The sequence below is a fragment of the Lactuca serriola genome, chromosome 9, assembly GCF_051521515.1.
Source record: "Lactuca serriola cultivar US96UC23 chromosome 9, Lser_US96UC23_V15, whole genome shotgun sequence".
Taxonomy (NCBI): Eukaryota; Viridiplantae; Streptophyta; class Magnoliopsida; order Asterales; family Asteraceae; genus Lactuca; species Lactuca serriola.
The window spans coordinates 197,032,424-197,056,842 of NC_136416.1; the positions used below are offsets into that span (position 1 = coordinate 197,032,424).

The window sequence follows — 24,419 nt, forward strand, 5'->3', positions numbered from 1 at the left end:
ATCGTATTGTATGAACAAATGCTTTATTCGATCACTTTTCGCTAGCGTTAGTGAGTGATGAGATAGCATATGATCCGTGCGCTAAGCGAGCAACAAACATTTTCTACTTCAACAACTTTTACTTATAGCTGTTTTGTGTTTCAAAATGACTTTAGTTTTCTCTTTTCTTTTTCTTTTAGATGATGACAAACGAACTGAAAACTATGAATGCTTCTAATTAATTGAATCTTATTTTATAATCCAATTTTATTATATATATATATATATATATATATATATATATATATATATATATATAAAGCAGAGTGATGTCTTTATGACAATTCGTCAAGTCCGATCGAGAAACCTGCACCCAAAGTGCTTACGTAGCCGGTCACCGTTTGGCTAAGATCCTTGATGACTGATATATAAACCACTCTAGCTTGATTTCAGTCTTGTGTTAAGTGTTCGCATAGCGACTTAGGTCCTAACAACTTGATGTCAGACTGTTCAACATGAGGGACATCTAAGTCCTCTAACACAGATAACATAAAGACTAGGATTAGATGCTTAACATAACGACTTGTATGCTTTCACGAAAGAAGAAGGAGCTCGTAGACATTTAACAAAGGATTGTGTTGGTGTTCCGCGCTATCTCAACTCCTGGTTCTAGTAGTACAAGCTCGAATCTGATCTATAAAAATAGATCTTAGGCGAAAATAGTGCTCTTTGAAATTGAAAGCGGCATTCCCCCTTATATATAACCCAAAATAAATAGAATCATGGAATTCTCTCCGAGAGCTGTTGAACTAACAACTCTATTAGAAAGTAGAATTAGCAACTTTTACATGAATTTTCAAGTGGATGAGATTGGTCGAGTGGTCTCAGTTGGAGATGAGATTGCACGTGTTTATGGGTTGAACGAGATTCAAGCTAGGGAAATGGTTGAATTTGCCAGCGGTGTGAAAGGAATAGCCTTGAATCTTGAGAATGAGAATGTAGGGATTATTGTCTTTGGTACTGATACTGCTATTAAAGAAGGAGAACTTGTCAAGCGCACTGGCTCTATTGTGGATGTCCCTGCGGGAAAGGCTATGCTAGGGCGTGTGGTCGACGCCTTGGGAGTACCTATTGATGGAAGAGGGGCTCTAAGCGATCACGAGCAAATACGTGTCGAAGTGAAATCCCCTGGGATTATTGAACGTAAATTTGTGCACGAGCCTATGCAAACTGGGTTAAAAGCGGTAGATAGCCTGGTTCCTATAGGTCGTGGTCAACGAGAACTTATAATCGGGGACCGACAAACTGGAAAAACAGCTATTGCTATCGATACCATATTAAACCAAAAGCAAATGAACTCAAGGAGCACCTCTAAGAGTAAGACATTGTATTGTGTCTATGTAGCGATTGGACAGAAACGCTCAACTGTGGCACAATTAGTTCCCCTCGTGCAACTTCTTAATTTTACCCCTTTCGTAATGATTTCTCCGTTTTACCTATAGGAAAATATACTATATTTGTTCATTTAGTCCCTTATGTTATTTCCGTATCTTTTATGCATAAAGTTGGGTTTGTCGGGTCGAATAAGTCTTTTTTGCCAAACGAAGGGGTAACCGGGTTACCCCTTATTATGCTACATCACTTAATTGGTCTACTAATTTATTTGTTTATTTTACTCTCTCTCTCTCTCTCTCTCTCTCTTGCAACTAAAAAATATAAACACACGCACATCAAACTTCACATATAAACACACACCAGTTTGTTGAAAACATTAGACTCCAGGTACCCTCTCTCTTTCTTTTTGGAATCTTCAAACTTTCACAACCATTGCTTAGAGAAATTCACAGTCGATTATTTGAGTTTTCTAATGGCCTCTTACATTCTTAACCTCTTATCGCTATAATCACATATGTTCCTAGATAACGGAGAGTAAAGCTTACACAACAGAAAGTACAACTCATTTTTTTTCTTGCCTTTTTCCTTATTTTTGTTTGATATTTGATCTATATTAAACCCAATACTCAGTTGTCATATTCGATTCAACATCAATTTTGATTCCAAATAGAAGTGAAAACAAAGTCTAATTGTGTTAATGTGAACACCAACTGCTCGTAGAAATGCTCTAATCTTTCTATCCACTTTGAACACATTTGTAGCATTAGTTAGTGGAGCATCCATTTATGGTACTCAAAGTGGATTGATAGAGAAGGAGATAAGATATGCACATAAGGCATTTGATGAAATGATTGTACCTTATCACTGCTACAAGCATACTGATTACCATCAAACAATGGAGCTTTTAACACAATGAACACATGGTCGTTATCAAGCAAAGTTGCAAGATGACATGAACACCATCGTTGTTATGAAAAATCTCCAAAATGTTTAAAGGGTGTGTAAACCTAGTTTAAGAAAGTTTGATTTTGCTTTATGGTCAAGTCTATGGCGAGGATCAACTCGTGTAAACCACATCACAGTTGACCGACGACTCTGTGGTAAGGATTTCCTTGAAATTCTAGCAAGATTCATAGACATATTTCCCGAGCACAATGGAGTTTGGTAGAGAGAATAACATGTGTTTGAAGATGCATGATTTGGGTTTTAGGGTGGCATTAAACAGAGGGATTGGATTTTCCAACGATTAAAACTTCACATGGTGTGAAGGGAGGGAAGCAAGATGGGTTGGGAATAAGAAGATGAAAGGGGGTTGACTTTTTCTTTACAGTAGAAAGTGAGAGAGAGAGAGAGAGAGAGAGAGAGAGAGAGAGAGAGAGAGATGGTTCCTAACTTTTGTCTATGTGTCACTCAAACCAGATAAAACAAGTAAAAGAGACTAAAAAGACAAGTTTCCCACAAGTTGGTTCCCTCACAAAGTCACGAAAATGGTTTAGGGACTGAATGGGTAAATATGTAAAACATTGTAAGGCTACAATGTCATTTTCCCATTTACCTATTGTAAATTTTAGTTTGCAAAGTTTTCATGGTTTTTACTCTTGTATTAGAAATCATAATGGGTACATTAGTAACAACATATTGGTCCTTGATACATATGACCTTTGGAAAAATTTCAAGCTTCAGCACATGGCACCAAATTACTTTTCAAATAGAATCTTCTTTCATGTGTAAGAGATACTTGTTCATTAAGTATTAGACCATCTACATAAGTCATATCAATTTAATTAACTTATTTTTACTAATTTCCTTTAGTTATTATCTTATTTTAGCCAATCTTTGGTGTTTTTTTTTTTTATGGATTGTTATTCGAAGAAATGATTTATAAATTTGCAGCAAAAGAGTACATTCATATTTCCTATGTACAAAAGTTAAGAAAATTAAAGATAAGTATAGAGATTGTCTTTGGTGTAATACATGTTTACCTTAAATAATGTTAATTATATACATTGTGTGTAACATCTAGATCCTTGAGTTATTATTTCTTACTAAATTAATATTATTTTTCTTATGTTGGGAGGCCACGACATGGTGGAAGGACCGCCACGACGTGGAAGTGTATGAGTTGGAGATGTGTCTTATTTAAGTTGTCATGTTGAGGTATTCTTTGGGCCATGACGTGGCAGCCATCTGGTGGCTAAAACCCTAATTTTTAGGGTATTTAAAGGAAAGAGGGAGGATAGGGTTGCTCATCCTCAGCCTCCATCACTCTCGAATCCTAGAAACCCTAACCCTAATGTATCTTGAAGCTTTTGGTCACATTTACAAGCCTTTTTGGTGGTTTTGAAAGAAGTAGAAGAAGATTTTGAGCAAGAAGCAAACAAGCAACACTTCCCAATCTCTGAAAGCATCTTACTGGACCATTTCTAAGCCTTCTTAATGTAATCTTTTAGTTCTTTCTTAGTGGATCAAGGGCTATCTTTCATGATAGAACCCTTTGGTGGATTTTGACTGAAGCAAGGGAATAAAGTTTGCAACTTTATGACTTCTAGGAGTCCTAAGATCATTATATCTCATAGATCTAAGAAATGGTTGTGGTTTGGGAAATCTTACATAAGTTTAGGTCCTATTTCTAATTTTGACCTAGATTTGATGGAGGACGTGCATGGAGGATGCATGTCCATAAAGTTTATAGTTTTAGGGACCACTAGGACCCCTAGAAGCTTTCTGGAAAGTTTCAGCAAAAGGCTTAATATATTAAGAACTTGGGCATAAAATCAGTATTCAACCGGTTCCCATGACATAACCATAAGGTGTCACGACGTAGAAGTGAAGAAGTCCGTGACTAATTTGTACTAACTATGCCACGCCGTGGTGGCCTTAATGCCACGACATGGAAATTGGGTGGTGTGTATCTAAGTGTACCTGAGACCAAGTTTCTGATCGGGTTTAGACCCATCAGCTACGACATGGCCGAAGGATGGCCATGACGTGGAGGTCGGCTAACATTGATTTTGACTTTGACATTTGACTTATTGACTTGGGTTGGCTTTTGGTCAAGTTACCAGTTTTAGAGTATGGGATAAGGATGTGTCTTTTTTTATTCAATAGCTTTCTTGTAGCAATGGTAGCGTGTCTTTAAGCGGTGGTGTAGTTGATTTTGTAAGACATGTGAGTTTTGTCACTATTCTCTATAGGATGCTAGTTGTCCTGTTGACTCTTTCATTGTATGTTGTGATGAGCCCATTTATTTATATGTTGGGTTGGTCCCATTTATATTTATGCTGGGTTGGGCCTATTTGAATGATTAGGTTGGGACGATTTATATGTATGTTGGGGTGGGCGTATTTATATATGTTGGGTTGGGCCCATTTGCATGATTAAGTTGGGCCTATTTATTTGTATGTTGGGCTAGGGTCAATTACATGTTGGGCTAGGCCCATTTGTATGGTTTGTGGTACTTTAGGAAACTCATTAAGCTTTGTGTTTACGGTTTGTGGTTTAAATATTTTTTAGGTACTTCCAGTTCCAAGGGGAAGGGCCCGACTTGACTGCACACATCCCCTTATAATTTCTGCACCGAAGTTTATTATTTTACACTGGTAATTGTGATAGATTTCTGTTGTGATTGGTTTTGAAACATCTGATTTATTGATTGGATGGTTATAAAAACGAAAAATAAAAAATTACCAGTATTTTTGGGATGTTTCTAGTTGGTATTAGAGCACTAGTTTTAGAGACTCATACACACTCTCGGGTGTGTCTGAAGTCAAACTGAGGAATTGATAATCTTTTAAAAAGGATAATAAGTTTTCTAAAAATATTTTTACAAAGAAATGGGTGTGATGCGTGCAATCGACCATGCTCAAGTAAGTGATTCCCAAAATACCTATACATATGTGTTATGTGTAATATGTTATTATCTATATGTATTGCATTATAGAGTAGGGCTAAGGATACATTTGGGAGTTATATGCTAGAATTTTCTGATTTGTGTGATGCCTTATTGACTAGGGGGATATGATGTTATGTAAGTACTTGGGATCTATAATTTCTAAATGTATGGTAAAAAATTGTATACAATTATGATCATACAGCCCTAGAATTATTTCTTTATCCTTATTTCATGTTCCTTGTTTTTTTGTGGGCTTGGGGTAGAAGCATTATTCGACCCTCTTTCTGATCCCGTATTGTGTACAATTTGCATGCATAAGACAGCTGGAGGTGTTGGTAGAATTTCCTTGTATAGGGAGGCTAGCGAGGTGAGGATTCCTAGGAGAGCCTAGGAAGTACTTCAGTGAGGATATGTATGCTACTTATCATAGGTCTTGTGTGATTTGATTTAGTAGGGTGACTTAGAGGATTCAAGATGGTTCTTGAGGAAAGTACGGATAGGTGTAGAAGGTAGTATTGGGCCCGTACTACTAGAAGCACATGATTTGTACTCGAGTCAAGAATGGTCATTCTAAGGAGCTTGTAGAGTGAGAGTTTCCCTCGAGGTTATTCTGATCATTTACATGTTTGTATTTCAATATGGTGATCACCGGAGGAGGAGATTTTGGATCGGGTTCTGATTTTAGCTCTGGTGTTGAACCGACTAATGAGAGAGTATGCGAGTTCATCACACCAGAGATCACTCGCGGTATCCTAGATGCTACTCTTGTGATGTTTGGTAGCATCAAGGAGGGGATTAGGGAGCTTTTGGACGAGCGTTGGGGGCCTTTCGGGCCGAGATTGCAGCATGAAAGTTAGGGGCATGAATTCTCTTATTTAGGGAGTTCAAGGCTTGTGGAGCCTCGAAGTTCTTTAGGGCTAAGGACCCTATTTCTAGCCGCTGAAGGATCGCTGACATGGAGAATGCTCAATGAACGAATTTCTGCCCGCGGGGTCGAAGGTGGGGTTCGCATCATTCCTTCTGAGGGATCGAGCTCGTGACTAGTGAGAGGAGGTTGATCATGCATTGGGATCTACAGTTGTGGCGGCCATGACTTAGGATGATTTCATGACGAGGTTTCGAGCTGAGTTTGCACCGACAATCGAGATAAAGCAGCTGTCAAGGGAGTTTCAACTCCCTTGCCAAACTACAGAGATTGTGGAGGAGATCACCACCAAGTTCCGGGAGAGAGCTCTATTAGTTTCGCAGTATGCAACAGATGATGATATGAAGAAGAAGAAGAGGTACCATGATATATTGAGGGAGGACATCAGGGAGTTTTTGAGCTTGTTGGGGTGCAAGAACCTGGATGATATGATTGTTAGAGCCTTGGAACGGGAGATTTATTTTTGAGCTTCTAAAGAATTGGAGACCAGTGCAGACATTGACATCATAGGGCAATCCTAAGAGGCCCAACACTGTTAACTTGAGATCGAGGGGCCATCAGGGTCAAGGCCGTTGTGCCAAGTGTGGGAAGAATCACGAGGGATGTTATCGAGGTAAGGGAGGGAGTTGTTTCAGATGCGTCCAAATGGGCCATTTCAGCAGGGATTGCACTCGTGGAGCAGTGATATGCTTCCAATGCAATTAGACGTGCCATAAAAAGGCCGATTGCCTGAGGCTGACAAGGAGAGAAGTGGTGGTGCCTGCACCATCCACTCTAAGGATTACCGATAACCACCAGGGGAAGGAGGAGGCTCCTATGGTGAAGAACAGAGCATTCCAATTGACATTCGAGGAGGCGCGAGCAACTCCTAATGTGGTTATTGGGACGTTCTTAGTTAACGGTATGACTGCTTATATCCTTTTCGATTTGGGGGCTACCCGATCTTTTGTATCTCTTGCACTTAGCAAGAAATTTAGTGACGCTCCAGGGACTCTATATTACCCTTTGGAGGTGGAGATTGTCGACGATCGATCAACTAGTGCTTTGAGAGTTCATCGGGGAAGTATTTTGAATATGTCCAGCGAGTGGTATCCCATTGATTTGGTTTTGATTCCTCTGAGAGGGTCGAATGTTATTGTAGGGATGGATTGGTTGGTCCCTAATGGGGATACGAATGATTATGAGCACTAGTTGATGAGAGTTCGAAACCTAAGTGGGGCAGAGATGGTTATCCGCGACGAGGGTGCTCAACATGGACCGACTCTTTATTCAGCTACGAGAGCTGTGAGATATATTCAGTAGGGATGTTCTAGATTTCTGGCATATATGTCAGATGCTTAAGTTGAGGGGATGATGACCATTAGCGATATGCCCATTGTTTAGGATTTTCCTAATGTATTTCTTGAGGATTTGCCATGAGTGCCTCCTGAGAGGTAGTTTGAGTTTCACATTGATCTGATTCTGGGTGCGACGCCGATATCCAAGGCACCCTACCATTTAGCACCTCTGGAGATGCAGGAGTTCTTTACATAACTGCATGAGCTATAAGACAAGGGATTCATTAGACCGAGTAGTTCTCCGTGGGAAGCACCAATTATGTTCGTGAAGAAGAATGATGGTTTACACTAGATGTGTATTGATTACCGGGAGTTGAACAAGCTGGCGGAGAAGAACCGTTATCAACACCCAAGCATAGAAGACTTATTTGAAAAGCTTCAGGGTGCAAATTGGTTCTCCAAGATTGATTTAAGATCGTGCTATCATCATATGAGGGTCAGTGATGAGGATGATGGGTTTTAGGTAAAACAAATAAACTAGAAACACAATTCATAAGTTCACATGCAACCTACTTTGAATCTATGTTTTAACTATTGAACATATAACTTTGAATTGCAAAACAAGAACCCTAAGGAGAGAAGCTATTTTGAAAATAAAAAATTAGGGTTTAGAGTTACATACCTTTCAATTGTTATAGCAAACAATTGGTAATCCTTTGATATTGATCTTCTTGGAAGCCTAGCACCACAAACGCAATGCCTCTAATGGAATCACACCCAAGAGCTAGCAAGAAGGAAACTTGTGAGGAGAGAGAGAGTAGGGTATGCAATTTTCGGCCCTAGGGTTTCACCAAAGTAATATTGGCCAATTATGAGAGCCAAGAGGCTCCTTATATAGCTAAGGGATCTAGGGTTTAGGGAAAACCCTAATGTTCCTTTGCTTAGGACCTAAGCTTATCCAAAGGCCTTATCCAATCCCCTTGGACGAAATCATTAGGGTTTCCCTTATAGATTTCGTCCACCCCCTTCCAAGAAGGTTCTGTAACCTTCCACTCAACTATTGGATAATTGCAAACTAGTCCCTGCATTTTATAATTAACACAGTTAACCCCAAAATCAATTCTAATTAATTTCTGGCTAACTATTAATTAAATATTATGATTTCTAATTAATATATTAATCTTTTAACATATTAATAAATCATTTATATTAATTTATTAATCTTATAATAAATCAATATCTCTCCTTTCATAATTTCCTTGTCTAGTTGCTAGGTTTGAGGGCAACCCAAAAGGACTGTGCTGCTATCAATTCAAGTACATACCAGTTATAGTTATGGGCTTAGACACCTAATCCAACAGTCTCATACTTGGATAAGTCTGTAACTATAATTGCTAGTATGACTTCTAAATTTGACCATCAAATTGTAGCTTCCAAAAACTGCTGCCGAACTCTGACCCAGTCAGATACGTGTCTTAAGAGAAGTGATCACATGACCCTTCGTTCTACTAGATATCCCTATACATAAGACATGAAATATAATCAATCACTTTGTCCAGAATCTATGTTTCCCGATTTCTGATTTGCGATGATATAATACTTCTAATTGAACACATCAACTTAGTCTTGGCTGGGCCCAACAAATAAGTCAACACCAAATCATCGAGGGGCCCATATATATCGTTTTTCCCGTTAGGGTAAAAGGAATGAATAAACATTGGCTCATATACTTTTATATTTTACTCATAAAACCATCATGACAATACGTTTTATAACACCAAGTTACTGATGCGTTTTCATATCACCAATGTATAGCCGACTTGAAAATTACAACTCATATATCTCTGTTTCAAGATCATAGATATTATTGTCTCAGTATTACTCGTGATGAATTCCATGAAGTAATACTCTGAGCGTGGTTTTATCCAATACTCACATCTAAATTTCTGAGTACTCAGGAACATGGTAGCAATTCTAGTGCTATGTCTATCCTTAGACAATCTGCAATCCAATTCACGATAGTCTTAATTCACTACTTACTTCCACAAGTACGAGCGACTGTGGAGTTTGAATAATCATATTATTCGGGAAGTAAAAACATGAAAAATATGAAACACAATAATAAACAATTGACAAAAGGTAGTAAACAAACTCATAAATAATACTTTATTATTTAATCACCAAAAGTCAATTACATTTACTTTGTAACAAGTTTTTGAACTAGACTAATCTAAATACTAAAACTAATATCATCTTTCAGTCCTACGCTCCAAGCATGCTAAATATGCTTAGCCCTACTTAGACCCTTTATGAGGGGGTCTGCTGGGTTATCTTCAGATTACACCCTTTTTACAACAAGATGGCTATGTCTGATGAAATAGTACTTTCTGTCGATATGCCTGGTTTTACCATGATCTCTGGGTTCCTTAGTTAAGGCAACCGCTCCCTTATTATCACATAACAGTTCCATAGGCTCCTGGATGGTTGGAACAACTTCGAGATCCTCGATGAAGTTCCTTAACCAAGATGCTTCTTTAGACGCTTCACTCGCTGCTATGTACTCTGATTCACAAGTAGAATTAGCCATTGTATCTTGCTTGGAACTTTTCCAAGTAACTGCTCCTCCATTCAGTAGAAATACCCAGCCAGATTGAGAACATAAGTTATCTCTATCCATTTGAAAGTTGGCATCACTGTAACCATCTACTCTCAAAGTATCATTGCCACCAAGTACAAGGACCCACTCATTCGTTCTTCACAAGTACTTGAGTATATTCTTTACTGCTATCCAATGAACTCTACCCGGGTTTCCCCGATAGCGACTGACCATGCTCAAAGCAAAGGCCACATCTGGGCGAGTATATGTCATAGCGTACATGATCGATCCGACAACGGAAGCATAAGGTACACGACTCATGTCATCTATTTCCTCATCTGTACCAGGGAATTGAATCTTACTCAATTTGGTATTGCTCTGGATAGGCAACTCTCCCTTCTTGGAATTTTCCATACTAAACCTCTTTAGTACCTTATCCTAGTATGTGCTCTGACTAAGTCCAGTTAGTCTCTTCTTTCTATCTCTCAATATTCTAATCCCAAGAATATATGCAGCTTCTCTAAGGTCTTTCATGGCAAAACACTTTCCAAACCAAGACTTAACCTCTTTAAAGGTTGGAATGTCGTTACCAATGAGTAATATGTCGTTGACATATAACACCAGAAAAGTAACTATACTCCCACTAGCCTTGATATACACACAAAACTCATCTTCACTCCTAGAGACGCCAAACCCTTTGACTTTCTCATGGAAACAAAGATTCCAACTGCGAGATGCTTGTTTCAATCCATAAATGGATTTATCAAGCTTACACACTCTATTGGGAAACTTTGCATCAACAAGACTCTCTGGTTGATTCATATAAACATCCTCAGCCAACTTCCCGTTAAGGAAAGCAATCTAGACATCCATCTGCCAGATTTCATAGTCATGAAAGGCAGCTATGACAAGTAATATCTTGATAGATTTAATCTTGGCTACTGGCGAGAAGGTTTCATCATAGTCAACCCCTGGGGTTTGTGTGAAACCTTTTGCAACCAGTCTAGCCTTGAATGTGTGTACATTCCCATCCATGTATGTCTTCTTCTTGAAGATTCATTTGCACCCAACTATCTTACGACCTGGTGCATTATCAACCAAATTCCAAACTTGGTTATCATACATGGACTTTATCTCGCTGTCCATTGCCTCTTTCCACTTGGAAGCCTCTGGGCCTGCCATTGCTTCCTTATAAGAGATTGGTTCATCTAAATTTACCAGTGTCCTATCACTGATGAATGTGTCACCTTCTGAAGTAATATGAAAACCATACAACTCAGGTGGCACACTCACCCTAGTGGATCTTCAAAGAGGTAATGATTTATCAACTGGTTCAACAGGAATTGTTTCCTCTGGTTGAGTGCTACTGTCATCTAAGGTTCCTTCAGTAGTTGACTCTTGAATCTTTTCAAGGTCAATGGTACTCCCACTTTCCTCTTTGAATATGAGTTTTCTTTCTAGAAAGACTCCTCTTCGTGCTACAAAAACCACGTTCTCACTAGGTCTGTAGAATAAATATCCAAAAGATTGTTTTGGGTAACCAATGAAAACACATTTCTCACTTCTTGCTGCTAGCTTGTCGTGAGTCTCTCGTCTTACGAAATCTTCACAACCCCAGACTTTAATATGTGCTAACGAGGGAACTTTCCATGCCCACATCTCGTGAGGTGTTTTGGCAACCTTCTTTGTCGGGACAAGATTGAGGATGTAGGCGGCTGTCTCTAAGGCATAGCCCCGGAAATGAATTGGAAGTGAAGCACGCCTCATCATAGAACGAACCATGTCTAACAAGGTTCGATTACGCCTCTCAACCACACCATTTAACTGTGGTGTCCTAGGAGGAGTCAATTTTGAGACTATCCCACATTCCTTTAGATAGTCGTTAAACTCAATACTAAGATACTCTCCGCCTATATCGGATCTAAGTATCTTTATTTTCCTGCCCAATTAATTTTCGACCTTATGTTTAAACTCTTTGAACTTTTCAAACATTTCTGACTTATGTTTGATTAAGTATATATAGCCATGTCTACTATAATCATCACTGAAAGTCACATAAAATCGATTAGCATCTCTTGTGGTTGATCTTAAGGGTCCACACACATCTGTATGTATGAGGTCCAAAAAACATTCACCTCTTTCACAAGACACTGTGAATGGTGATTTTGTCATCTTTCCCAAAAGACCAGATTCACACATATCATCTGCTTTTAGGTCAAATGATTCCAACACTCCATCCTTTTGGAGTTGGGCTATGTGTTTCTTGTTAATATGTCCAAGACGACAATGCCACAAGCATTCCTTGTTTACACTATTAGACAAGTCAATATTGAACACTATTTCCTAAGCTATCAACACAAGTCATTGTTTCATACACACCATCACAAGGTAAAGCTTCAAACACGAAAACACCATTCTTATAAACATAAACTGAACCATTCAAATCATTAAAAGAATATTTAAAACCTTGTCTGAACAATGCATGAAATGAAATAATGTTTCTCTTCATCTCAGACGACTAGCAACAATTCAATAAATCTAATCTAACATCATTACTAAGCAAAAGTTGATAAACTTCGATCTTGGTCACTGGTGGAGACTTCGTGTTTCCCATGATCAAGTTTATCCTTCCTCGCTCTATCTCCTCACTTTCTTTTAGCCCCTACAAATCAGAACATATGTGAAAACCACATCCTGTATCAAGGACCCATGAATGAGAAGATAATGAGTTATTAGAAGAAATAATGTAAATACGTGCCAAAGATGGCTTCACTTTGCCATCTTTGATATCCTGCAGATATTTTGGGCAGGTTCTTTTCCAGTGCCCCTTTTCATTTCAATAAAAACAAACAACATCCTTTGGATCAGAAACATGGGGAATGGTAGCACTAGGCTTAGCCTTTGGGCCACTGCTGGATGACCCAACTTGGACCTTTCCCTTCCAGTTTTGCTTAGGTGGACCTTTCCTCTTTTTCCCATTTCTCCGTCCAATAGCCAAGATAGGAGCACTCGTAGGAGTGGAGGATATACTTTTACCCTTCATTCCTGCTTCAGCTGTCTGCAACAAGTTGTGCAATTGGGCCAATGTCTTCTCAGTATTGTTCAAATGGTACGTCATGATGAATTGACCATAACAATCAGGTAACGAGTTCAAGACCATATCAATGGCCAATTACTCATCTAAGTGAATGTTGAGCATGACCAAACGCTCTATATAGCGTTGCATTCTTTGCACATGAGATACAACTGACTCCCCTTCTTTCATCTTGCAAGCCATAAGTGACTTGACTAATTCAAACTTTTCTTGACGAGCTCGCTTATGGTACTTTTCCATAAGGTCCTTGTTTATCTCAAAAGGCCAGTAGTCCTCATAGTACCTCTGCAGTTCTGGGGACATGGTTGCGACCATGATGCATGCCACTTTGGTAGCATCATCATAATGCTTCTTGTAGGTAACATATTCTTCAGGAGTGGCTTTGGATTCATCAAGCTCTTTGAGCTCCTTTTCAAGGACGTACTGTTTATCCTCAAAACGAATCGCCATCTTGATGTTACGCATCCAATCGTTATAGTTAGGGCCATCCATAACGACTTTGGAGCAAATGTTGAGTAAAGAGAAGTTGTGGTTGGAGGATGATGAAGCAGAAGTGTTTCCAGGAGTAGACATCTGAAAAGAAAGATATTATTAGTTAGATTTCAAGATACCTCAATATAATATCCCAAAGATATCATATCAAGGTTTGGATCCAACTATGAAGATTTACAACTTAGAAATGGGATGCCGAGATCCAAGTGTAAATTTCATAAAGGTAGGTGAATGACGATTCACCGATTCCACCATTAGACAAAATAAACGAAGTGAAATTCCTAATTCCTTTTAAGATACATTGAATCTATTCAATGGCATGTTTTAATCTCGGATTATGCTCTTCTATTTGTGACTGGGATACCGAGGATCACAAACAAGATGTGAATAACCATGCCAATGTGTTTGGTAACCTCATTGTCTTTATCATTAACTATTGATGTGCCGGAAAACCACATACACTCCATTAACATGATAATTATTAGATATCCATTACTACTCTTTATTAGTGCCTATTAGTGTGCTGGTAATCCACACACGATCCACTAACGACCAATAAAGCATAATGTGCAATTTCAAGGATTAACATACTTTTCATATTTTTCCTAAAGTAACTAGAGTTTGGATTTTTGTAAAATAATGTTCTAGTGCTTTCTTTAATAACATTATACTTTTAATGAGATGTAGTTGTCCTTTCAAATCTGTTCTTCTAACGACCATCCACTAATCAAGGAAACAGTGGGTGAGAGTGGACACCCATTCAACTACCATTTTATAGGCAGTTTCCTTTATAGACTAGCTTTGTGAATGAGGCATACTAGCGATTTGACTGACCATATTCTTATACATATATAATCTTTAACTTTTAATTATAATACATATATAAGGTGTGTTTTAAACTTTTTAAAACTTTAAGGTTTATATAAATTTCGAAAAATTAAACTATTAATTTAAATTTAAAATAAACCAAATAACTAGATTTAATAATTATCTATTAATTAACTATTAGTTAATTTATTAAATCTTGTAAGGATTATCTAACCAAATTAAACAATTAATTTAATCCTAATCCTTATCCCTCTAGATGTCGAAAGTTAGGGTAAATGATAATTTCCTTATTTTTCTCAATTATCCAATTAGTCAATAATTATCCAATAAGACAATAATTATCCAAAATAAGATAAAACCTTAAAGTAAGAAGCAAATTTCGAAATTCAATGGAGGAGGCTAGGGTTTTCCAAAACCCTAAACCTAATTTTGATTAGGGTTCATGGAGGCTAAGGTTTTTCGAAAAACCCTTTGAACCAAAAACCCTAAAAACGAAACCATGGCCTTTTAGGGTTTAATAGCTATAAACCCTAATTTTCAATTCAACTATTATAGCTATTCAATGTTAAAACAAAACCAGTCGCTCTGATATCACTGATGGGTTTTAGGTAAAACAAATAAACTAGAAAAACAATTCCTAAGTTCAAATGCAACTTACTTTGGATCTATGCTTTAACTATTGAACATATAACTTTGAATTACAAAACAAGAACCCTAAGGAGAGAAGCCATTTTGAAAATAACAAATTAGGGTTTAGAGTTACATACCTTTCAATTGTTATAGAAAACAATCGGTAATCCTTTGATCTTGATCTTTTTGGAAGCCTAGCACCACAAACGCAATGCCTCTAATGGAATTACACCCAAGAGCTAGCAAGAAGGAAACTTGTGAGGAGAGAGAGAGAGAGAGAGAGAGAGAGAGTAGGGTATGAAATTTTCGGCCCTAGGGTTTCACCAAAGTAAGAGTGACCAATTATGAGAGCCAATAGGCTCCCTATATAGCTGAGGGATCTAGGGTTTAGGGAAAACCCTAATGTTCCTTTGCTTAGGGCCTAAGCTTATCCAAAGGCCTTATCTAAGCCCCTTGGATGAAATCATTAGGGTTTCCCCTATAGATTTTGTCCACCCCCTTCCAAGGAGGTTCTGGAACCTTCCACTCAACTATTGGATAATTTCAAACTAGTCCTTGCACTTTATAATTAACACAGTTAACCCCAAAATCAGTTCTAATTAATTTAAGGCTAACTATTAATTAAATATCATACTTTCTAATTAATATATTAATCTTTTAACGTATTAATAAATCATTTATATTAATTTATTAATCTTATTATAAATTAATATCTCTCATTTCATAATTTCCTTGTCCAGTTGCTAGGTTTGAGGGCAACCCAAAAGGACTATGTTGCTATCAATTTAAGTACATACCAATTATATTTATGGGCTTAGACACCTAATCCAACATAGGATATGTAGAAGCCGACCTTTAGGACTTGATATGGTCATTATGACTTTGTGGTGATGTCATTTGGGTTCACCAACACATCTAATACATTCATGGATCTCATGAATGAGTGTGCAAGTTGATGTTGGATTGGTGTGTGATAGTGTTCATCAATGACATTCTAGTCTACTCTAAGCATGAGGAGCATTTATGGGAGGTTTTGGAGACCCTGAGGAGCGAGAGGCTTTATGCCAAATTCTCCACATGAAATTTTTAGTTGCGAGAGGTGTAGATTTTGGGGCAAATCGTCAACCAGAAGGATATATTGGTCGATTCGGACAAGATTGTGGCGGTTATGTGGTGGGAGGTTCTGAGGACACCATCTAAGATCCAAAGTTTCCTTGGTCTAGTGGGTTATTATCAGATATTTATTCAGGATTTCTCCAAGATTGTTGTACCTCTGACCCGCTTGATGAAGAAGAATGTTACTTTCCGGTAGGGGCCTGATCAATAGACAATTTTCGAGACCCTAAGAAAGAGGTTGTGCGAGGCTCCGATACTTACTCTTCCTGAGGGTATGGATGACTTTGTGGTTTATTGCGACGCTTCGATTTTAGGATTAAGAGCAGTGCTTATGTAGAGGGGTCATGTGATTGCTTACGCTTCGAGGCAGTTAAAGCTTAATGAGGTGAATTACCCGCACACGATTTAGAGTTGGGAACTATGGTTTTCTCCCTCAAGATTTAAAGGCATTATTTATATGGAGTTTGATGCACTATTTATACCGATCACAAGAGGCTGAGATATCTGATGGATTAGCCAAACCTGAATAGGTGACACCGGAGATGGTTAGATGTAATTAAAGATTATGACTGCAAGATCTTGTATCACCCTGGTAAGGCTAATGTTTTGGCCAACATTTTGAGTCACAAGGCCACGAGTAAACCTATCAGATCTTGTGTTTAAGCATGGCTATTATTTCACCATTATTGGATATGATCAAGAAGTCTCAAGTAGAAGGATTAGAGAATGAGAATTGGAAAGAAGAGATGATCAGGGTTCAGATCTTGTTGTTTTCAGGGACAATCATGGGTTATTGACTCATTGTGGCAGGCTTTAGGTCCCGGATGTTGATAGAGTTAGGCAGGTATTATTAGAGGAGGCTCATAAATCGAAGTTTTCGATCCATCTGGGGGACACGAAGATGTATAGAGATCTGATGTTGAGTTATTGGTGGCCCTGTATGAAGAGAGAGATAGGTTGGTTCGTGGAGCGGTGCTTGACTTTCTGGAAAGTCATAGTCGGGCATTAGAGAACCCCCAGAAAAATACAGTCGTTACCCATTCCCATGTGGAAGTGGGAATAGATCACTATGAATTTTATTACAAAGTTGCCTAGGACTGCGTGAGGGGTTGATTCTATTTTGGTCATTATTGACAGATTAACAAAGAGTGCTCATTTGATACCCATTTCATAGAGCATCTCTGCCGATAAATTGGTTGACATCTACATTAGGGAGGTGGTGGTTCGATACGGGTGCCAGTATCGGTGGTTTCTGATCGAGATGTTCGCTTGACCTCTAGATTTTTCAGGAAGTTTCATGAGGATTTTGGTACTCAGCTGCATTTCAACATAGCATACCACCCCCAGACCTATGGACAGAATGAGTGGACTATTTAGACACTCGGAGATATGCTTACTTATCTTCCTTTGTTTAAGTTCTCCTACAACAATAGTTACCACGCTAGTATCGACCGACCTCCCTTCAAGATGCTTTATGGGAGGAAATGTCGGACCCCGGTTTGTTGGGGCAAGGTGGGGCATCAGGTGATGGGAAGTACTGAGGTAGTAAGACCACCGGGTTGATACAACAAGTACACGGGTGGCTTCAGATCGCAAAGAGTGACCATAAGAGATATGTTGACCGGCAACGTTCAAACCTCGAGTTCCAGGTTAGAAATTTTTTTCTTTTAAAGGTGTCACCTTGGAAAGATGCAGGTACGTTGGTCCTTTCAGGGTTATTGTCCTGATGGGCAAGCTTGTGTACCGGTTAGACCTACCTGACGAGCTCAGCCAGATCTACAAAAGTTTCCACGTCTTCTAGTTGCGAAAGTGTATACGATTCCACAGTGATTCCTTTGGATGATACTCCGGTTGATGAATGCCTAAATTATATAGAGAGACCGATCGTGATTCTCGACAGGAATATGAAGATCTTGCAACACAAAAGCTGGTGGATCCAGTGAAGGTGCAATGGCAGCATCAGAAGGGTTCTGAATGGACTTAGTAACCCGAGATCGAGATAAGGGAGCACTACTCTGAGTTGTTTGTGGCAGAGGACTTCGAGGATGAAGTCTGATTCAATTAGGGGAGATTTGTAACATCCGAATCCTTGAGCAATTATTTCTTACTAAATCAATATTACTTTTCTTATGTTGGGAGGCCACGATGTGGTGGAAAGACCGTTAAGATGTGGCAGTGTATGAGTTGGACGTGGATCTTATTTAAGCTACCACGACGTGACATTCTTTGGGCTACAACGTGGCAACCATTTGGTGGCTAAAACCCTAATTTTTCGGGTATTAAAGAAAAAAGGGAGGCTAGGGTTGCTCATCCTTGGCCTCTGTCACTCTCAAATCCCAGAAACACTAACTCTAATCTCTCTTGAAGCTTTTGAGCTCATTTGCAGGACTTTTGGAAGTAGAAGAAGAGTTTGGTCATGTATCAGGAAAGAAACACTTCCCAATCTCTGAACGCATCTTGTTGGACCATTTGTAAGGCTTGTTGATCTAATCATTTAGTTCTTTCTTAATGGATCTAGGGATATCTTGCATGATAGAAACCTTTAGTTGATTTCGAGTGAAATAAAGGAATAAAGTTTGCAACTTTATGACTTCCAGGAGTCCCAAATTCATTATATCTCATAGATCTAAGAAATGGTTGTGGTTTGGGAAATCTTACATGAGTTTAGTTCCCATTTCTACTTTTTGACCTAGATTTGATGGAGGACATGCATGGGGCATACATGTCCATAAATTTTACACTTTTAGGGAACATTAGGACCCTAGAAGCTTCCTGAAAATTTTGAGTAAATGGCTTAATGGATTAAGAACTTGTTCATAAAATCTGTCTTCAACCGGTTCCCACGATGTGGCCATAAGGTACCACGACGTGGAGATGAAGAACTCTGCGACTAATTTAGACTAACTCTATCATGACATGGTGGCCTTGATTCCACGACATGGAAATGGGATGGTGTGTATCTGAGTGTACCCAAGATCGACTTTCTGATCGGGTTTAGACCCATCATCCACGACATGGTCGATGGATGGCCACGCCATGGAGGTCAACTAATGTTGATTTTGACTTTGACGTTTGAATTGTTGAATTGGATTGACTTTTTGTCAAAGTACCAGTTTTAGAGTATGGACTAAGTTTAGACCTTGTTTGATTTGATAGGTGTGTTGTAGCACTGGTAGCGTGACTTTGAGCGGTGGTGTAGATGATTTCATGAGACAGGTGAGACTTCTCACTATACTGTGTAGGATGTTGCCTGTCTTTGTGACTTTTGCATTGTATGTTGGGTTGGGCCCATTTATTAGTATGTTGGTTGGGCCCATTTATATGTATGTTGGGTTGGGCCCATTTATATGTATGTTGGGTTGGTCCCATTTACATGATTAGGTTGGTCCCATTTATGTGTATGTTGGGCTGGGCCTATTTGCTTGATTGGGTTGGGCCCATTTATATATATGTTGGGTTAGGCCCATTTATTTGTATGTTGGGTTGGGCCCATTTGTGTGGTATGTGATATTCTAGGGAACTCAGTAAGCTTTGTGTTTACAGTTTGTGGTTTAAATATTTTCCAGGTACTTTCAATTACAAGGGGAAGCGCCTGACTTGACTGTATAACATCCTCTTATGATTTCCACACCGAAGTTTATTATTTTACTCTGATAATTGAGATACATTTCTATTATGATTGGTTTTGAAACATCTAATGTATTGATTCGATGGTTATAAAAATGTAAAAAAAATTACCAGTATTTTTGGGACGGTTCATTGTGTTAATTACAAAAAATAAGTACAATAACATTAATTACATATTTTTTTTTATTAAAGTAACATTAATTACAAGAATGTTGTTTTGTTCAACGATGGGGCCATGTATTGCACATGGACTAGAGAGGTATCGAGTTTGAGTCTACATTTCACCATTCTCTCTATTTTTCTTATAAGACCTTGACATGACATGTCAAGCCAACAATAAATGCCTAGCCAGTGTGAATGAGAAATAAAATTAAAATGGTTGAAATTAACAAGTTGCATGAAAATTATTGGATAAAACTGGAAAAACAAGCGTACTTCAGGTTAAATTGTAAAAAATCTGTAAAATTAAAGGTTTTCCTACAAGTTTCGCTTTAGATAAACAGAGAAATCGGTGAAAAAGTATAAAACTTGTCAACTTAAGAAGTTGCATGAAAATTATGAGGAAAAATTGGGGGAAATTATAATGGAAAGGTAAAATCGTAAAAGTGCTACAAACCTAAAGGTTTTCTTGCAAATATGCCTTAAACATATAGAAATATCAACTCAAATGTCAACAAACTTATGAAAAGGAAAAATAATATTTTATTTATTTATCATACATAATATAAGAATGTAACATAATCTTTCTTTATAAATTTGAAATCATCTTTCTTCATAATACTAGATCTCCACTAATTCATATTGATGTATGAGAGAAAATGTTGTACAGTGCTTGACGAACCTATTTCACATTATTTAAGAGTTAACAAGATGTCAGATGAGTGAATATATAGGATTGTGATACCATTCTATAAGAACAAAGCAGATACATAAAGTTGTGGCAACTATATATCCATTACCATGATGCTATGAGAAAGAGTGTTATAGGGCACTTAAGATAGGAAACTGTGATATCAGAAAATCAATTTAGCTTCATGCCATGGATGGTGACAATTCACTTGCTTCGACATCTTATGGAGAAATATTGAGAAAATGTAGGGATCTACACATGGTGTTCATTAACCCAGAGAAGACATATGATAACATCTTGCCTGATACGATCTAGAAGACCTTAGGAGCTAGACGGGCCTCATCGAGTTATGTACAGGCTATATTAGATATGTATTACTGTCTACAACGTGTGTCTGAACTGCAATTGGTGACACTAAGGTTTTCCCAATAGAAATTGAGTTTCACCGGGGCTTTGGCTCTAAGTCCATACATATTCTCCTTGATTATGGATTAAATCTACTATGAGACCTAGAAAGAGGGGTACCATGGTGTATGTTTTTTGCTGACGACATAGTTCTAGTGCTTGATCTAAAACAAACTTGAATGTTATGTTGGATTCTTGGAAGGCATCATCGGAAGAAAAAGGGCCACATATCAACGCTTGTTAAGGCGAGATATCTATGTTGCAATTTCAGTTGGTAGACAATAGGTGAAGAAATAAAAGTATGTGTCAATGAACATATTTTACACCCAAATAAGAGTTTCAAGTACTGGACTCTACAATTTATAAGTAAATGTTGAGAATGATGTTACATACCATATTAAGGTGGGGTGGTTAAAATGGGGGAGGGGTGGTGAAAGGAGTCTTGTGTGACAAAAGGGTGTCGTTTAAACTAAAAGGAAATTTTTATAAGGTGGTAATAAGGCTAGCTTTGTTGTATGGTTCCAAATGTTAACATATTACGCAGAAACATAAGAAGAAGATGAAATTAGCCTAAATGAGAATGCTGTAGTGGAGATGAGGTAGAACATTGTTGGACATGATAACGAACACATCAATTAAAAATTCACCTAGGGTGGCGTCGATCATCAAAATTGAGGGGATAAAGACTACGTTGGTTTGGGTGTGTCCGTAGGAGATAACCGACTATTGTTGTTAATAGAGTGGAGACGATTACAGTAGATGGTGTGAGGAGGAGAGGTCGGTTGAGAAGGAACTGCAAAGATAGCGTGAAATTAGACTTGAAGGAGTTGGTTTTTACCAAGGACATGACCTCAAATAGGAGTACATGAAAGCTTAGAATCAGAGTCGCGGTGTAATATTGGTATAGTCTAGGTTTTCGATTCTTTTTCATTGTTAGTGCTTGTTGACCAATTTTCACCCTGTATCCTTGTGTCCCAGTTTTCTTATAGCGTGTACAACTAGTATCTACTTTCGACTTACTTCTTATATCTTCTTCAACTCCTTGCTTATGCATTCATGTTTTTGCTCACTGAAATACAACCTTATCATTCATCGCAGGATAACGTTTTTTATATAAAATTCTCATGCAATGACAACTTCTACATGGACATTTTTCGAATTTTTTTTTTCTTTTTTTTGTCGAATGTCTTTTACGACACAGTCTCCCTATCCTACGATTGGGGCTGCCAACCATTTTACCTCCCTGCCCCATTCGTATGGGACTAGTGTAATGTTGCAACTCTTTTTAAAATCGACGACATGTATAGTAAGACGTTTGTGTTTTTAATAATTAAACATATTTAATTTCGAACAAATCTCCAAAACAATCAATAAATTGGATCGGTACTTGCTTCTAATTATACAAAAATGACCTCAAACTTAGTACATAGATTGCTTTCTATATGACTTTGAAATGAAACACTATTAAAACTAAATGTGTATAAAGCTTGCCTCTATGTCATCCCAACATGTCATGCCAACATGATATATTTTATAAATTTTCAAATGATTTTCATGGCCTCTAATAATACTCTTTGGTTTTCCTTCCTCCACACAGTTTCATGTTTTAAATTCTTGAACTTTGACAACACTACAGCTTCCATGGCTGCCATTGTCAAATTTCCTGACCTGCAAATACCACATGAAAAAAGATAGTTTGTTAGAATGTAAGGGTAAAATGGTCATTTAGTCCTATTTGATAGGAATAAATTACAATTACCTTAAGAATATAGACTCCATCTTGAACCTCCCTCTTTCTCTTACATAAAGATGATATACAATTTGCAATCCCCTACTACACTTGCAAGGGCGTTTTGGGAAATCGGGACATTTTTCTTCTTTTTAACAAATCTTGGTTGCTAAATTAATGCATAAACGACAATCAGAATGAACTGCAGCCATATCCACAAGCGGCTTGAAAGAATCAGAAGGACCATCATGTTTCCACCTGTTTTAAAATTTTTAATTAAACCAAAAATTCAATCAATCCAATTATAGTTATAGGGTAATATACTATAATTATATTCATAATTACATGAAATAATGATATAAATGAAAAAAAAGACTTTCCTTAACAATTCACTGTAGACAGTATGATTCTCTGAAAGGCGTTTCATGGTGTTGGCAACTGATTCTACATCTTTTAAATCTTTAATATGTAAGATAGAATCACGTGATGGAGCAAAATCTTGGATATTTAGAGCTCCATAAACAACAGGAATGGATCCTATACATATATAGCTAATAGCTGTCTAGATTAAGTGCTTTAATCCATGAAACTCATTAAGTAAAATGACCATTTTACCCAATATAACAGGAGACTGGAAGTATTTTTCGGTAACATAGTCTTCGTCATTAGAATTCTCAAAAGCCAAACTAAAGTTGTAATGCTTCAAAGCTTCCACCTTGTTCACTACAAATATTATAACCAAATCAAATCAAGTCTTGATTATTGAATGAATCTACAATGGAATGAAAAGGGTATAAAGGGAATTTGTGAAAAATGTTCATATGCTTACATTTCTCATTATGGGGGATGTTACTATTACTGGATCCATAATAATATTCTTGGGTGCCTCTTGATACTCTTTGATTAGGGTTTATCAAACTCATATTTCTTTGCAGATTAAAAACCCATACTTCGGTTAGTAGTCTTTAGAATTTGATCACTATTTAAAAATTTGTCAACCATATTTGATCATTCAACGACCTTCACATGTAACAAAATATGAAGGGATATACACCAAATTGAACATTTTTCTTTATCCTTTTAGTATTCAATCACTCCTAAACTATTTGCAACCCATATTTATTCTAAATATTGTCCAATTTGTTAACGACGGATTTATTTGGAATGGTTACAAAGACAAAGTAAGCTATTAGTATCATTTTGTGCTATTATTGTACAATTTCGAAATATCATACAAAGATTTCAAAAGTCATATTTTCAATTTTAAACATTTAAATGTTGGTTGTTTTTTTTGTGTGTGTGGTAATATCATTTCGAGCAATTTTGAAATTGTGTATTGAATCTAGGGTTTACGTTTTTAGTGTTAATGTTGTGTATAAATGCTTAGTAGGTAAACATGGTATATAATGGTCATGGATTGTTTATATACTTTGAAAACAGAGTTCGAAATTTGTAAACTTTAACAACAATTTCAAATATCGTATTATATCTAGTTTTTACGATTATATTGTTAGTTTTGTGTAAAAATACTAAATATTTGTTAACCTTGGTCTAAAGTGGTCTTGAGTTGTGTTTATGCTGAAA

The 24,419-nt window shown here is 37.5% G+C and overlaps 1 pseudogene; it reads right to left on the reverse strand.

Annotated features, from left to right (window-relative positions):
- Positions 1 to 22,503: 22,503 nt before the first annotated feature.
- LOC145076437 (glycoprotein 3-alpha-L-fucosyltransferase A-like) lies at positions 22,504 to 23,758 on the reverse strand (annotated as a pseudogene).
- Between the last annotated feature and the right edge of the window lie 661 nt (positions 23,759 to 24,419).